Genomic DNA, 15,517 nt, shown 5'->3' on the forward strand with positions numbered 1-15,517 from the left:
TGTTGAAGAACAGAAGGTGAAAGATAGCATGACTAATAGTTCCTGAATAAATTTAGGAACTAGCACATCTGACATGTAAGCAATCACAAAGCTTGACACCCTAGTCATGGTACTTTCTGGTAACCTTTAAAAAAAATGACAGAACTGACACCTGAAATGAATATATGCTTGCATACAGACATTTAATAATGACATTCATGTTGAGGGAATGATGTTTTACCTGCCTCTGAAAAGGGAGGAGGGGGAGTGCAAGACAGAACAAAAGATGTTAATGTTTTGTAAGTATCCAGAACATATCTCTCAACATCATATATGAAGAAAATCCAGGAAAAAGGAAATATATGAAAGCTGTCTGGAAGTAGACAGATGAAAGCAAACTATATCCAAAGCTTTCTTTTACAGTTTTGAAAGTGTCAATTTCCTAAACAGAGGAAACATGTCAATGCCAATTCAGAAATATCCTACCACTGAACCAGAGCTAGATATGGGTCCTAAAAGATTACATCCTATTCATACTTTTGGCTTTAAGCTGAGACTATTCAGCTGAAATAGTGAAGGAGGAAAAAGAGGCTTATAGGTCAAGAATAGCTAAAAATCATCAGTGTCATGTTGCTGTGGAAAAAATGCTAAATGTGATCTTGGGTTTTAAAAGATGAAGTATATCCAGTATAGATGAGAGAATACTAGAAGCACTGTCTAGAAACTACATCTTTTATACCATGCACGGTTTTGGCCACCATTCAAGAAACAGATATTAGTCTGAAGAAAGAGCAAAGAAGGCCCGATTGAATAATCAAGTAATGGAGGTATTTTCAACACAACATGAAACTGAAAAAGCCTAGCTTGTTCAACTCAGCAAAGCATCAGCTTGTTCATCTCAGCAAAGCATCAGCTGAAACTGGATACACTTTTCTTTGTAAACCTAAGTGGGATGTCCATAAAGGAAAAAGAGATATTTAATCAATAATCAATGCTACCACATGTTGTATGAACTGTACAACCATAAAATACATATGAAAATTAAGGCTGAAAATAAGATTCCTAATCTTATTCCTAATCTTATTTTTATAATATAATCTTAAACAGTCAGTGTGAGTGATGAAAAAGTAAGCTATTTCAAAGGCAGAATTAATGAAGGTTTTTAATGAACACATGTTGTGGTTACCTGTAAGATCTGGTGATTAGACCTAACAACCCAGGAGCAATACTGTGACAATAACGGACTTCTTACACAGGCAGACAAACCAAAGAAAGACTGAAGGAAAAATCAGTTCTGGTTAACTCCAAATGTTAATTCTGACGTTGTTTTTTTTTGTTTTTTTTTTTTTTTCCTACACCCAGATGATGAAATGAAATGAGAAAACTCCACTATTTTTCATCCTACTTTCAGTGACCAAAATTATTCATTTTATTTTGGGGTTACTTAATCACATTTTTGAAAGTCTTTAAAATTTAGTTTGGTTTCCAAACATATTCTTTCAAAATGAAAAGCCTCTTGAAACCAATGAAATGGAATGATTTATCTTTTCAAAGGTGTCTACTGTCTCCAAAGTTATTTCAGCCAAATCTATTTGAGGATTCAACACAAATTCAGAAATTGATTCCAAAGGCAGTACAATTAGCCCAACAAAGAAAGTTAAAAATACTTTACACAAGTCCAGTCTTCAGGGACATTAACTAACAATTTAGCTGTGGTCAGAAATTTGGACTATTTTTGGAGGATTAAAATATCCCCAAAGGTTTCCTCATTTTAATTCACATGTAGGATCTTTATTTTTATCTTGACAAGGATGACAGTGAACTGAAAAGTAACTTGTTCAGCCTTAAATAGAGGTTTTAAATATTAAACAAAAGATGTCTGTGATAGCCAGAAGAATTAGTTCTTACTGGGTCTTCATGTCTAATCATCAGCTGTTGAGGTCTATATTTGATTTGTCTCACTTCAGAGCAGCCATCTGCTTAAAAGGTTCATAAGGTACATCCACTCACATAATCTACAAAAACGCTTTTTAAGCTTCACTTTCTGATATAACTTCAACCCAGCTTCTAAAACTGATGTTACATAGAATTTAACACTAATAACACTTCTTCCACAAAAGCAGCTGAAGGATGATGAGCACATGAGCATGTGTATGATGAGCTATGGACTCAAGATTTCAGTGCAGTAGGACATTTAGCGAAGGCCTTGGAAACATCACACAGAGAAGTCCAGACTATATTTAAAGAAGTTTACTACCTTTCTTTCTTCTTTGCAATAGAATAATAATTACTTTATGTCTTGGTGAAGAAGAGTGCATGATGCAAATATTTCAGTAATTTTAGCAATCAAAATATTACTTTTAAGGGGGGTTATGTACAGGAATGTTTTCCTTCCTATCAAGTTGTATCACAAAATCCCATTTCTAGATAGACCTTAAGTCTATTTTCCCTATGTTTCAAAATGTGCCCTTTTTCTTTTTTTTTTTTTTTCCCAGACCAAAATTTTGAGTTTGGGGATGAAACTGGAAACAAACAAACAAACAAAAAAACTACTACTACAACAACAGCAACAACAAAAAACAAACAAACAAACAAAAAACAAACAAACAAACAAACAAAGAAAAAAAAAACAAAACAAAACAAAAAAAAAACAGAAAACAGTAGCAGAAGTCAGTCAGCAAAAAAGATGATGAGTTACAAAAGAACAATGATTGTACTTTCCCTCTTAGGGCTCTAGTCTTGCTGCATTTGATTTTCACACAATGTGCAAAATGCTGGTATTCCCATTTCTGGACTACCCTTGGAGGGGACTTCTGTGTGGGCCCTACTGCAGCTCTCTCGGGGCTGTATGTTTCCGAAGGGCCAGCTGAAGTGCTGAGGACTGAAAACCAAATGCCTTCTGATTTCAGATATATACTGCTTCTCCTTTGCTTTTCTTTAACGTTAGATGTTATTTTAAGGCCTAAGACAGACTGTTATTTCATTAATGCAAAAACGTCTGGTTCCTTTTTAGCCCCTTCTGACTATTCTCAGACTTCCTAAACATTGTCTTCCCATGGTATCCCAGCAGCATATACAGTTATAGTAATGGGTTATATATTATTAATATTTATTGCAGATATTGTTATTATTTAGTTAGTATCAGGTGCAGTGTTGCAAGGAGGGGTCTGATGCAGATGACCTGCAGATGCCAGGTGCTCCCCTCACACTCTCGCCTCTGGAGAGGCATCAGTGGACTCCCTGCAGAGCTCTTCCCTTCACCTTCACAGTTATCCAAACAGGTTTGAAAGCAGGTCAGAGAGCTCAAATGGGTAACCGAACCATTCTTTATATTTTCATACTTCATTATAAGTCTGTAAAACCTGATAGAGTCAATCAACTAGCTCAGAAGAAGGGGAAAAACAAAACAAAACAAAACAAAACAAAACAAAACAAAACAAAACAACTCATCAGGATACTGTCCCTGTTTCACAACCTGTAGAGATACAGCAAGAAAAAATACTAGGGCTGTTTCTGTTTGTTAGCTGTACACAAAGCCCAGTGCAATGTCAAATGCAACTTTCTAACAATGCTTAAATTCCTGTAGCTTCTCTATAACCCTTTTTTATCGTGAGGATGAGACAGCACTTCATTACGTATCTGGGTCCCATGTGAGAAAGAGGATCAGAGCCACAGCCAGGAGGAGCTCCTGCCATCCTGCAGTTTAATCTAGATGCTAAAAACCTGCCTTGCAGCCTGTCACCACTTGAACAGCAACTGAGCTGTCCAAAAGTAAGGTTTCTCCATTCCATGAGGAACTGTCTCATGAGTTGCTGCTGCTACCCTTGCCCAACCTGCTGCCCTTCATCAGAAATCACATTTAGAAACTTTCACCACACCCAGCTGGCCTGCTCAGTACCCACTCACCCTCCAGAGAAGAAACGGTCAGCCTTTTTCCAATCATTTGTCTCCTTCCTTCAAGACAGGGATTTGGGAAAGCAGAGGCACCTTGTAGGGTGCTATGGGAAGTGGGCTGGTTCACAGCCAGGGCACTGTGGGGGATGCCAATGAAACTTCTAAAAGTGTCCTGTTCGGATGCTTGAATTAAGTAACTAAAACATCTAAGCAAATTTGTGGCCTGTAAAAAAAAAAAATCTTTGGGCTGTTGATATTAAATTTTAATAAATCCTGAAAAACTGGGCAAGTTCCAGGGAACTGGAGGTGAGCCAGAGAGAACAGGGAAGCTGACATAGGTAATTACAGGCTTGTAGAGCTCTTAGCCTCACAGAGCACCCCACAAACATGAGTGGATAATTGTTACAGACTTCAATAAATATATTAATGAAATAGGGAAATGCAGTTAATGGCAGTTAGAATCACTTTACTGAAATTACACCTGGACAAATGTGTTGCATATTGCCCTAATAAATTTATGTGTTCACTTCACAGAAGGAACTGTACTGATGCATTAGGATTTGATCTGCACCCAAGTTGTGGTAACTCATGACGGTCTAACTATTAAAAAAAAAAAAAAAAAAAAAAAAGTGGTACACAACCACAATCATAAAAATAAATTAACTATCAGACTTACAAATTAAAGTATTCTCAGCTTCACCCCACAGGAACTGGTTGTTGCCCTGGTGTTGTTCACCTGTTTCATTAAACTATGTACAAGAGTACTTCATAATAAACCGATATTCAGACAGAGAATATATAACCTCATTTCTGAGGTGCCATGTGTAGATGACACATTTGTTGAATTAAAAACAGAGTGACAATGACTGTTCGTCTGAATAGATCCGCATGTTTTCTGTTGAAGGGCTGAGTGCAACTTGATCTTTTCATTCATTTCAGACATGATCTCAGAGAATGTTGAAATCACGTTAGTAACTCAAGGTCTGGAAAACAGGTTATATCATCCACCTTCATTTCAATTCACACTTGTTATTGTGAACTTGTTAGCTAAACAGCATTTCAAAAGACAGGTTTAGAGAACTAAGAAGAATAACCTCTGATACTAGTCAGTTCTTCAGAGAGAAAGGCAGAATAAGATCATTTGACTGAAAGTCAATTGGAAATGATGTTAAAAATCTTTTATCAGGAATGTTAGTGTAAGATAACATGGACTAAATGGGCTTCATACAAAAGAAAGTTCTATTTTCATTATGAGTTACGCTGCTTAGTAATAATATAGGGCCACAAGTCTACAGCCTGAATTATGAAAGATGATTATGTTCAATGGCCGGCCTTTGAAACTATGAAAAGAAAGCAAAATCACTTCAAACTCTGGGAACACGTTTTTTTGTGACTTAGTTCTTACAAGATTTTTTACATTGCATAGATGCTCATCATAAGACATGACAATATTGATATCTGTAAGGGAACAGCTATCCCAACTGTGGTGTTATCTTTACCTTCTGAACTACACAAACACCATTTTAAACCACTTTATAAAGTCAAATCACCAGTCTGTCCTTTTGTGAAGGGAAGGGACCACTCTAAAATATTGAATACCGCTTTGCAGATAGAATTAGTGTAGCATTGTGGATATCACATTTGGAACTCTTTATAGTAAGGGAGAAAGTGGTTGTTGTTTTTTGGTTTGTTTGTTTGTTTTCAAAGCAACACTTATCCAATCCCAAACTGCTTCTGCACCTTATCAGAAGTTCACTAGTAAATATTTTGAAGTCCGTTATTTCAAAATATCAATTTTGAAATAATCATTAAACATCAGATATCAGAATGGTATCATTCATGATCAAAAGAATTTATGGTTGGAGGAGTTTCCTGTAAGCAGCCAAGCACTCAAGTCACCACTTAGGAATGAAAACATTAGGCACATTGCAATGTTTGTATTGCATTGATAAAATTCAAACATTTTTGTAACATATTGATTGAATGGCAGGACATACATCTGCAACAAGTACTGTAGAATGCTTAATCACCCTCGAGAACTAAGTCTTTATTTGTATGTATATTTAAAGACTCCACACAGATAAACTCCAGCCCAGGTTTCTGACTTTCCTTCACAGAACTCTTAAAAGAAATAAAAGAATTTCATTTAAAGCACTAGAAACAGTTTTTGCCTCCTTAAGAAATCTATCCCTAATACTACTTTTTCCCTATTTTCACTCAAGTGCCACAAATTCTTGCTTTGGGCACTAAGCACTACCCCATCCTAAGTATAGGAGACATACGGAACTGTAGAGGTAGTAGTAGTTACATGGGGATATCAGACCTTTACTCCACACAGATACACTGCTGGGTAAAGGAATACAGAAGGCACGAAAAGCAATGTAAGTAGACAGAAAAAGTGTATGCAAACTCTGATCAGAATTCTTCAACCGACTGTATGGACAGTAAAATTTTACACCTATTCAACTGCCTTTTCCCTGGGTTTATACCTTCCTATACTGCCCTGACTATAATCAAACACCCGTGCTAAATAAATATCAAGCTACTCATATTCCCAAAAGCAGTGGGCACATCCTGCTGAAATCATAATCAGCTGCAGATGGTGAAAGAAGTGAAGGAACACCATTATCTCTGATCAGCTATCACAATACAGTCATTATACTTGTGTTACTAAAATCTCTTATTTTTCTAAGAACACAAGAGAAGTATAATTAAGCTCACTAATGCAGCAGGAGACATAAAGAAAAAATCAATGCATATTTAACACATTGGTAATTTTTACTAGCTCTCTATCCCTCTGTTCTAAATTCAACAGGCAGCAATCATTATCAAGTCTGTTGTCCAATGCAAGCAACACTGGAAAGCCAAGACTTAAACTTGCTCAGAATTAGTACTGCTCTCTAGTTTACTGCATCTTCTTTAGAACATTTTTTGCAAAAGAAAAAGATTTAACAACTCTCCTCCAGAGAAAGACAAACCGAGATCAGTGTTTGTTATCGCCAAAGACAAAAGCTCTGGCAAGTGTCTGGTGATGTATTAAATAAACCTAGCTTAGATTTGTCCACATGTGAATGTATCCCAGTTCAGATTCATCTAAAATTAATTCCATGTACCATAGCACCCTGGCTAGTTGTATGGTTGTCCTGCATTCTTTGCTATAGTTGGTAGAGACAAAGATGAAACTCCTAAAGTAATTCAGTCCTGTGAAGATCTGATCTAAGTCTAAGTTGATTATTTGTCTTGATTACTTATGGACAGAGTTTTGTCTTTCTTCATTTTGCACCTAAAGTTGGGTTGAATCTAGCTTAGTTCCATTGCCATGGAACATGCCCCAGAACAAGTCTAGCTGATTATTTACTTACATATATATATGTATATGGACAAATGGTTATTTTTTCTTTCTTTATGTAGAAAACTCCCATAGAAAATTTTCTGGTAGGAAATATGAATGTTGACTAAACTCCTGAAAAGTCTCAGCATCATTCATTTTAAATGAGACATTCTAAAACAACTGCACCAGTGAAAACAACTAAAAGTGAGACAATATATCCTACCTTTTGCTCATTTGCAATGGTTTGAAATGGTTGTTCAACTCTGCCTAGCTAATTCTGATTCTGGCAGACTCAGGTTCCAATCTGCACCACATTTCAGATGTCTTAAGGCTCTGTATTCTTCTGCTGAATAGAATACCAGAGTCTTCTCTGAATAGAGTACCAGATGAAGAAGATCACATACTGTTTCCACTTCTGTCTGAATATTTGTGCGGCACTTACAACAGACTGTTGGAGAACCATGCAAGCCAACTTCTTAGAGCTTCCCTCTCTAGCTGCTAAATTGGTACTAAATCTTTTGACTGTTCCTGAATTGCTCCCTGATACCACCAATTTAGACTGTGATTTCATTAAAATAATCATTACCAGGGTAAATACCACCTAAATGAGTGTGCAGCTGGTGAAACACAGCAACTAGAACGCAAGGCAGTCTGCTTTAGTTCCACCTCTTTCTACATGCTTATACAAAGAATAATGAATATGTACGAAAACCTGAAATACAATAGAAGTTGAACATTTTACTCACTGGTTTATAATCCTAATGGAAAAAAAAATCCAGCAAGATGAAAAGAAACTGTTCTGCTTTTTAAGATATTCTTCCTCACATTCTCTGGTATCCATTTTCACCTCAGAAATCAAGAGCACAGTAATCCTTATCACATTTACAGCAGATAGAATATGTATTCACTTGAAAATAATATTGAAAAAAATATACCTCTGAACACTTTAACATGCTGCCATGTAGCACTCAACCAGCTGTTGCCATTGATGTTCTGTCATTTACATAGATTGAAATTGGACCCAGGCTCTTCACAAACCCTGCAAATGCGTTGATCGTTCATTTCCTGTTCTTAGCATTTTGCATCTTTCTTCAAATGAGTTTAAATGTTTCAAAACTTTTAATTAATAGTTACAGAAGGTTTTTAAAGGATGTGTTTTCAAATATGTTTCTGATACCTTCAGAATGTTAGTGGTTCCATTCTTTATACAGATATATACATATATGTATACACACACACAAAAGGAGATAAATAGACTGGCTGATGTAGTGATATTTTAATGCAGAAAATAATTCCTGATGTTTTAATGAGTGAAAGAAATAAACTGCTTAAAATGTAGCAAAACCATAGCTTCATAAAAAATTAAAATTCATTACCGAATGCATGACTCTATAGATTCTTGATAGAAGGGGAGTTATACATGGTATTAATCAAAATTAATATATTTAAAATAAAATCAGGTTTCATCAATTGAATAAAGAGCGATTTCTGACAGAACACCCCAAGTCATTACACCATATATCTCATATTTAATTTTCCTGAGCAGCAAAATAGCATGACCGCTATTTAATTAGGTGCTGCATTTCCTGCTCTCTTTGATCCTTGCTTGTTAAACCATTAGTATTGCTTTGGGATTTAAACTAATCTGATAGTATTTTCTGTGTACAAAAAATAAATTCCTTCATGAATTTCAAATGTTTGAAGCTAATATGGTGACCTGTCTCAGCAGTAGAAGATGAACTACAACATAGAAACATTAAGGTTGGAAAAGACCTTCAAGATCATCTGGTCCAACCATCACCCTACCACCAATGTCACACAGTAAACCATGTCCCTAAGCACCATGTCCAACCTTGAACACCCCCAGTGATGCCACCACTTCCCTGGGCAACCCATTCCAATGCCTGACATGCCCATCAATAAATGTGAGAAAAAAAATCACAAAACTGGAAGTGTTAGGCAAAAGAAGAAACTGTAATTCACCTCTTCTTTAATTTGACAAAAATTTCCCTAATAAATCAGAATATAGGAAGCAAGGCACAAGAAATGTGGCACCAATAACACTTTCATATGACCCATCAAATAATAGTGACAACTACATTATTGTTAAACTATTGAATTCTTGCTAAATTATCATTTTACAATGCAATTACTACAGACTAAACAGAGCTAAGCTTTCTTCAGGGTCCATAAATTAGTATGAGTTCTTTCACATACCCATCTTAAAATGAAATTACCCAGAACGGGCTAACATTTCATTCATGCATCTTGTCTTTTCATTCTGTGGAAGGAACATTTCCTGGGCATATGACTGCTTGATTTGATTACGCAGAGAATGGTGACATTTTAAAATATACCCTTTTGAGTATTTCTAGCTCAGATATTTCTGCTGAGAAGTATGGCACCCAAATATCAGTTCATATTAGGTATTCTCTAGCATAAGGCAAAAATAGTGTCTGCTAGAATGACTATGACAGTTTTGAGACTCCATCTATAAAACAAAAACAGAAGTATAAGCAAACTTTATAGCTTTAAAAATACTACTGGAATTGACTTTATTATATAGCAATATATAAATAAAACCACAAATCCTCCTTTCCTCTCCTGTATCAATGGGGAGGTAAAGGAAATCTTTGCATAAATGGTCCAAGGTCTGTATAAGTGCATGAAATCCTGATGAAAATTCTTTAATTTTGGCTTCTTTGTAATATAAATAAAGGCCTTCACATGGAAAACTTTAGATTTATCAACCTTTTCCTTTATAGAAGAAAAAACATTAGTTGATAACAACCACATATAGGTTTTTCTCATTTCCTTTTTGACACTGCTATTCTATTTTGATGAATGCTATTCTTATTTTGATGGATGTTCCAAATGTAGTGTGCTAACATTTCTTCAGTCTGCTAATTCCAATAGCACATGCTGTAAATTTAATTTACTTTAGTATCAAATAAATATTTTAATATATAATGCCAACTTTAGACAAAGAGCATGCTTATACCCAAACATTGTGAAACACCAGAATGTATGTAAATTAACAGTTTTTAGAAATCATTTATAATCTAAAAGTAGGAGAAAAAGCTATGTGATAAAGGCTAAATGCTTCAAAATCTTTGAATTTGTACAGGCAAAGAGGTAGTAGAATACATTTTTCCTGTAAATTCAAAGACAAAATTTGAAAATCTCTAAACATTATTTGTTTTAATAAAACATGCTAAAGTTTTATGACACCAAAGTCTGAACCCATAATATGAAGAGGCAGCAGTGGTTATTTATCAATAAATCTAGAAGTACATTAGTAACTATGGCAAAATGATGTGGAATATTGTGCACTAAGCATGATGTGAATTGAAAAGAGAGAATCAAAAGGTCTATGACATTTTATGGTGTAATTAGAAAATTAATGATTCTTTTTGACCCCAAGAGCTCAAGCTTCATTTTGTTTCTGTATCCAAGGAGATTTATCTTTCCAGATCTGGATGCCCTTTGCAGTTGACTACACTTCTACTACTTCTGTTTCAGAGTCTTTGAGTTTGGACATGACTGTTGGCCTTTATCTCATCAGTGATGAACTATCAAGCTGACAAGTTTATAGATGCCATTATTGTCTGGGTCTTCAGTGACTTCTCCTGTTACAACTTTTCATCTCTTATCTTCAAGTGCTTCTCTATATCCTAGAAAGCAGGTTATTGGAGACAATTTAACAGGTTGATGTGACCTGGAACATTTTGTCCCTTTCAGTTTGAGGAATGCAGGTGCTCTGTAAGAATTATGTTGGATTGTGGGAGGAAGTCTGGATACAAGATGTACTAGAACATGGAAGGTCCACCTCTGCTATTTTACAGCTTCATCCAAAGATTAACAGAACAGATATATCTAACAGATACATAACTTCATGAAAGTACAAAGCAATTTTTAATGATTCTGTGGGAAGATGCTAGTTAAAACATTAATAAAAATCAATTGTAACTAAAACTGTACAGAACGTAGAAAACACAAATGACAAGAAATAGAACCAATAAGCTACCTACAATGTACTGATGGAGCAGTTGAAATAATTATGTTCAAGCTTCCTAGAATGCCTTTTGCTTTATCCACCTCTAAAGCAGAACAAGTGTTTTTAAACACTAACAACTTTTTAGTTACAAGATTGGCTATTTTGGAGAAACAAGATCAGATCTCAGTGAAAATAAGTAGCAGTGGTATGTGGTGTGACTAATAGGAAAGTTTAGAAATCATAAGCAAACTGAAAAACTTTATGCTGGTGTATCTTGAACAACAATTGAGAATAACAATTGCATTTGACATTTCATTAGGAAAGTGCACAAGTTTCTCAAAGGCACAAAATTTGAGAATTATTTGAACTTGCAGGTCTTGTTCTTTTAGATCTGCATGTAAATGGAGAAAGGCTTGAGCTTTAAGAAGTATTGTTTTACAGTTAAAATCCTCATATTACTTGCAGATATAACCATTCTAGCAGTGATGGATAGGAGTAGTAATCTAGGGCTTAGATTAATCATTTCTATTTCTCAGAACTTTTTGATAGATTTCTAGTGGCAAAGCTTTTTATTTATTTATTTATTTATTTTAAAAACAATGAGTGAGATACCAGGGATTATATTAGGTAATTGTATGTCCAGCTAGGAAAAGAAGTGATTACAGATGAACAGAATTAGAACTGGCCTCAAACTTGCCAGAGCTGGTCTCTTCCTGATGTCTATCTTTCATGCTGTTACAATGAGATAACAAGTTCTACAAGCAAAAAACAGCAACTACACTCATGTTAAAATGTTATTGCATGCTATATGCCATTTCCCATAATTTATGGTATTTCCCAGTTGAGAAATTTGTGATCTTGGTAGCTACATTAAATGTGTTTGTTTTGGAATTTCTAGAACATAGAAACACATAAGTTTCTAAAATATTTTTACTAGGGCCTTTAAATTCTCCTCTCCCAAAATGGTTACAGAACAATTAGTCACAGAAAGACAGATTAACATTTTAAATACCTACCTAGAAACAAACATATGTGGCACAAATAGATAATTGACACAGTTCATTTGATTTTTTCTTTAGGGATAAAGTTTCATGAGAACATGGATCACAGAAATGACATGTTCAAAAATAACACAACGATGCTCTTTTTATTTGGCATCAGAGTTGTTCTGCTGTTGCTCTGTATGTGAAAGATGGTTTTCCCTCACATAGACCCAAGTCAAGAGCTTCTAAAGGAATAAGAATGATATCAATTTACTACATTGTTGTAGTCACTTCCAATTCTTCCTTCCTTCCTTTGCAGAGTACCTTTTATTCACCTTTTTATTCCAGTGGCAGAAACATTTACTTTTAAACGGTAAGGATTCTGAAAGGAAGAATCTATGATTACAGCTCTTTCAACATCTTCGAGAGTTATCATTATGTTTCTCAGTCTCTGAAATAAGGCAAGCCCTTACTATAACCACTTGCTATGACAGATGAAAAACAAACATCTGTAATGTGCTGAATCAGCCATTCTAAATTAAAATATGAAAGAGAAAATACATCAGTTTTAATTCCCTACCTGCTTTCCTCAGGTATCTGCTTACTTTCTAAAAGGTTGTGAGAGCTGGATGGAACAAAAGAAGAGGAAGAGGAAATAAAAAGTAGGGAAAAGCATCAGAACAGCATAAGTTTAAATATTATGCTGATTATAAAATACACTCAAATATGAAAAATCTTAACAATTGTGTTTGTTGACTGCTGACAAACTATTAGATTTGTAAGAAAAGCACCTTCCCCAACTCCTCCCCCCCCCAAAAAAAAAAAAAAAAAAAAGGGAACAAAGCACCAAAACATATTAATATCAACTGAATGGCTATTATCATATCTGAAAAATTAAGTCCCCTAATTACACACTGCACACATACAACACATGCATCATCATCAAGCTGTGTCTGAAACCAGCCCGACCTGGAAGGATAGACTGCTAGCAAGAACTTAATATTATTTTTGGCCTTCCCTTACAGCTGTGATAAATGATGTTTTTGGAGGAGGCACCTGTCTGCTGACATTCAAATTGAAAGAGCCAATTCATTTTTTATATGGTGTAATAGAGCTAGGCAGAAGATGGTTTGAAGGAACGTGCCCTTTGGATGGGTGCAAACCATGAACATGGTAGTTCACATGCATTAACAGATGGCCAAATATTCTTTTCCACATATTACATGATGAACAACTGAATTGATGAAGCATGACTTCATCAGACTGTGAGGCAATACCTGGTTTAAATACTTACAAACCTCTATGTCAAAGCAAGAAACATCAGCATGAGAAGATGTATGAATGAATAATTTTTTTCATTACCCAAAGAGACAGGACACAATGGAGTTTTATTTTCTAGCTATTTTTTTTTTTTTTTTAATCTTTAGCTCCTACTGCAGTGCTGCAGAAATATATGGGTGCTGAATGATTAAATGCTTTTTCATCCTCTCACCAACTGTAACTGGTCTAGTTAGGCCTCAAAAGCCACAAAGAGGAAACAACCAACAGATTCCTCAGAACAAAAAGAAGCTTATTTATTTATTTATTTATTTATTCATTCATTCATTTTTAATTAGATTTCTGGAAGGTGTTCGGCAAGGAAACAGCATTCAGCTTTTACTGACTCAGTAGCATTAGTTACTTTTAACCTACTGGCAAAAAAAATCACAAGACAAATCACCAGCTCATGTACTTCAAGGCATCCTTACTTAGGCAAGTTAATAAAAAAACACATATGATACTGAGAATAGCTTAGAAGGCATGCCAAAATCCAGTAGCTACTCTGTCTGCATTCAGAAACTTGGCCATTGAAACCTGTACTTTGCAAATACCACATACGCTTTTCAGGTCCTTCTGTGCCACCTGACACTTCCTTCCCTGGACATGTTTAAAGACAGCTCATCATAGAGTAAGCCTATATTACTCTCTACATTTCTTAATTAGCATTTTTACCCTCAAAATATAACATCTGCCAAACAGGCCAGTCTCCTAACAATACAGTGAAGGTTTTTCCATGATGCAAAATGAAATGTTTTAGATGTAAGATGGACAACAGGTAGTGGGTTTTGTTATTGAAAATGTATGGGTGAATGAGAATTAGATGTATCTGAAAAAAAGAATTGCTAGCGGACAACAACAAAAAAAGTTATGAAAAATATATATTTTTTTGTCTTCTTTGCAATACATATAATGAATAGGTTTATTAAAAATACCAAATTTCATAAAAGGTTTTAAATGAACAGGTAAATAATAAACTTTTTTTTGAACTGTCCTGCAATGTTACTAATTCCATTAGTTTGCTTTGCAAAGCACCAATCAAAACAGAGACAAATGTCTGTTTATGCCTAATACTAGCCAACAGTTTGGAGAAGCAATAGACTTCAGAACCAAGAAAGAGAGACAACACTGCCTCAAAAATAATAGACATGCAATTAAAAATTCAAGAATTTCATAAACCAGGAACACAGCATTTTGTTTTGTTTTGTTTTGTTTTGTTTTGTTTTGTTTTTAAAAAAAGACATTATGAATTACTGTAGAATATAAAACATGCAAAACCAAACTAGAAAATTGATGTGCAGTATGAGATTTTTCTAGTACTTAAATTCATAAAGCATATAGGAAAGTGACAGCAGTATAATACCTACAGCAAGCAGAACTTTTCAGATCTACAGAAACAATTTTCAGTGTTGTAACACAACATTGATCAAAATTCCCCTCCATTTTAATATCCAAGCTATTTCAAATTACATTGAAATATAAAGTAGTGCTTACATATGCTATGTTTGGAGACTTTTAGGGAGGCATTTCAATGCACATAACTGGAAACAATTTTAAAGCCAAAATAGTAATTTGGCACTAGTTCTGATCCCTAGAGGTGGCTTACATTCAAAGAACAAAAAGAAAATGCATACTGCATAGAAACTGTCAGATCTTTAGGAGCATTAACTTTGGTCACATTAGTTTGCTCTGATGTTCATTAGCTTTTAAATACTAGCTGACCCTGACTGTCTGAGCAGCATCTAGAGCAGATTTTCTTTTTTTACACAAGAGTGATAGATGTCTGACAAAAAGGCTTGTTAGATGCTACTTCTAAATTGGATAAATAACATCATTCCTCTCTCATCCTATCAGCCACACAGTGATTCAGCACACACCAATGTGAATGCTTCCCCAAAATGTTTTTAATAGATCCAAGAAGTTAAAATACAGTGGGAAAAACAAAAACTAGTTTGAATAGCTAAATAAGCTAGTCAAACTAACAGGCTCTCCACAGTAAGTCCACATGTACAAAAA

At 34.9% G+C, this 15,517-nt stretch overlaps 1 protein-coding gene and 1 long non-coding RNA gene across 2 annotated transcripts in view; both read right to left on the minus strand.

Moving 5' to 3' along the window:
* KCNQ5 (potassium voltage-gated channel subfamily Q member 5) overlaps positions 1 to 15,517 on the minus strand; it is a 289,773-nt gene that overhangs the window by 197,157 nt on the left and 77,099 nt on the right. The gene's annotated exons all lie outside the window — the stretch shown is intronic.
* Positions 1,303 to 5,602, minus strand: LOC137854589 (uncharacterized). Its single transcript, XR_011095281.1, has 2 exons — positions 2,611 to 5,602; positions 1,303 to 2,534 (listed from the first exon to the last, which is right to left on the minus strand). It is a non-coding gene; the product is annotated as an uncharacterized lncRNA (long non-coding RNA).

Source organism: Anas acuta, chromosome 3 (genome assembly GCF_963932015.1).
Source record: "Anas acuta chromosome 3, bAnaAcu1.1, whole genome shotgun sequence".
Lineage (NCBI taxonomy): Eukaryota > Metazoa > Chordata > Aves > Anseriformes > Anatidae > Anas > Anas acuta.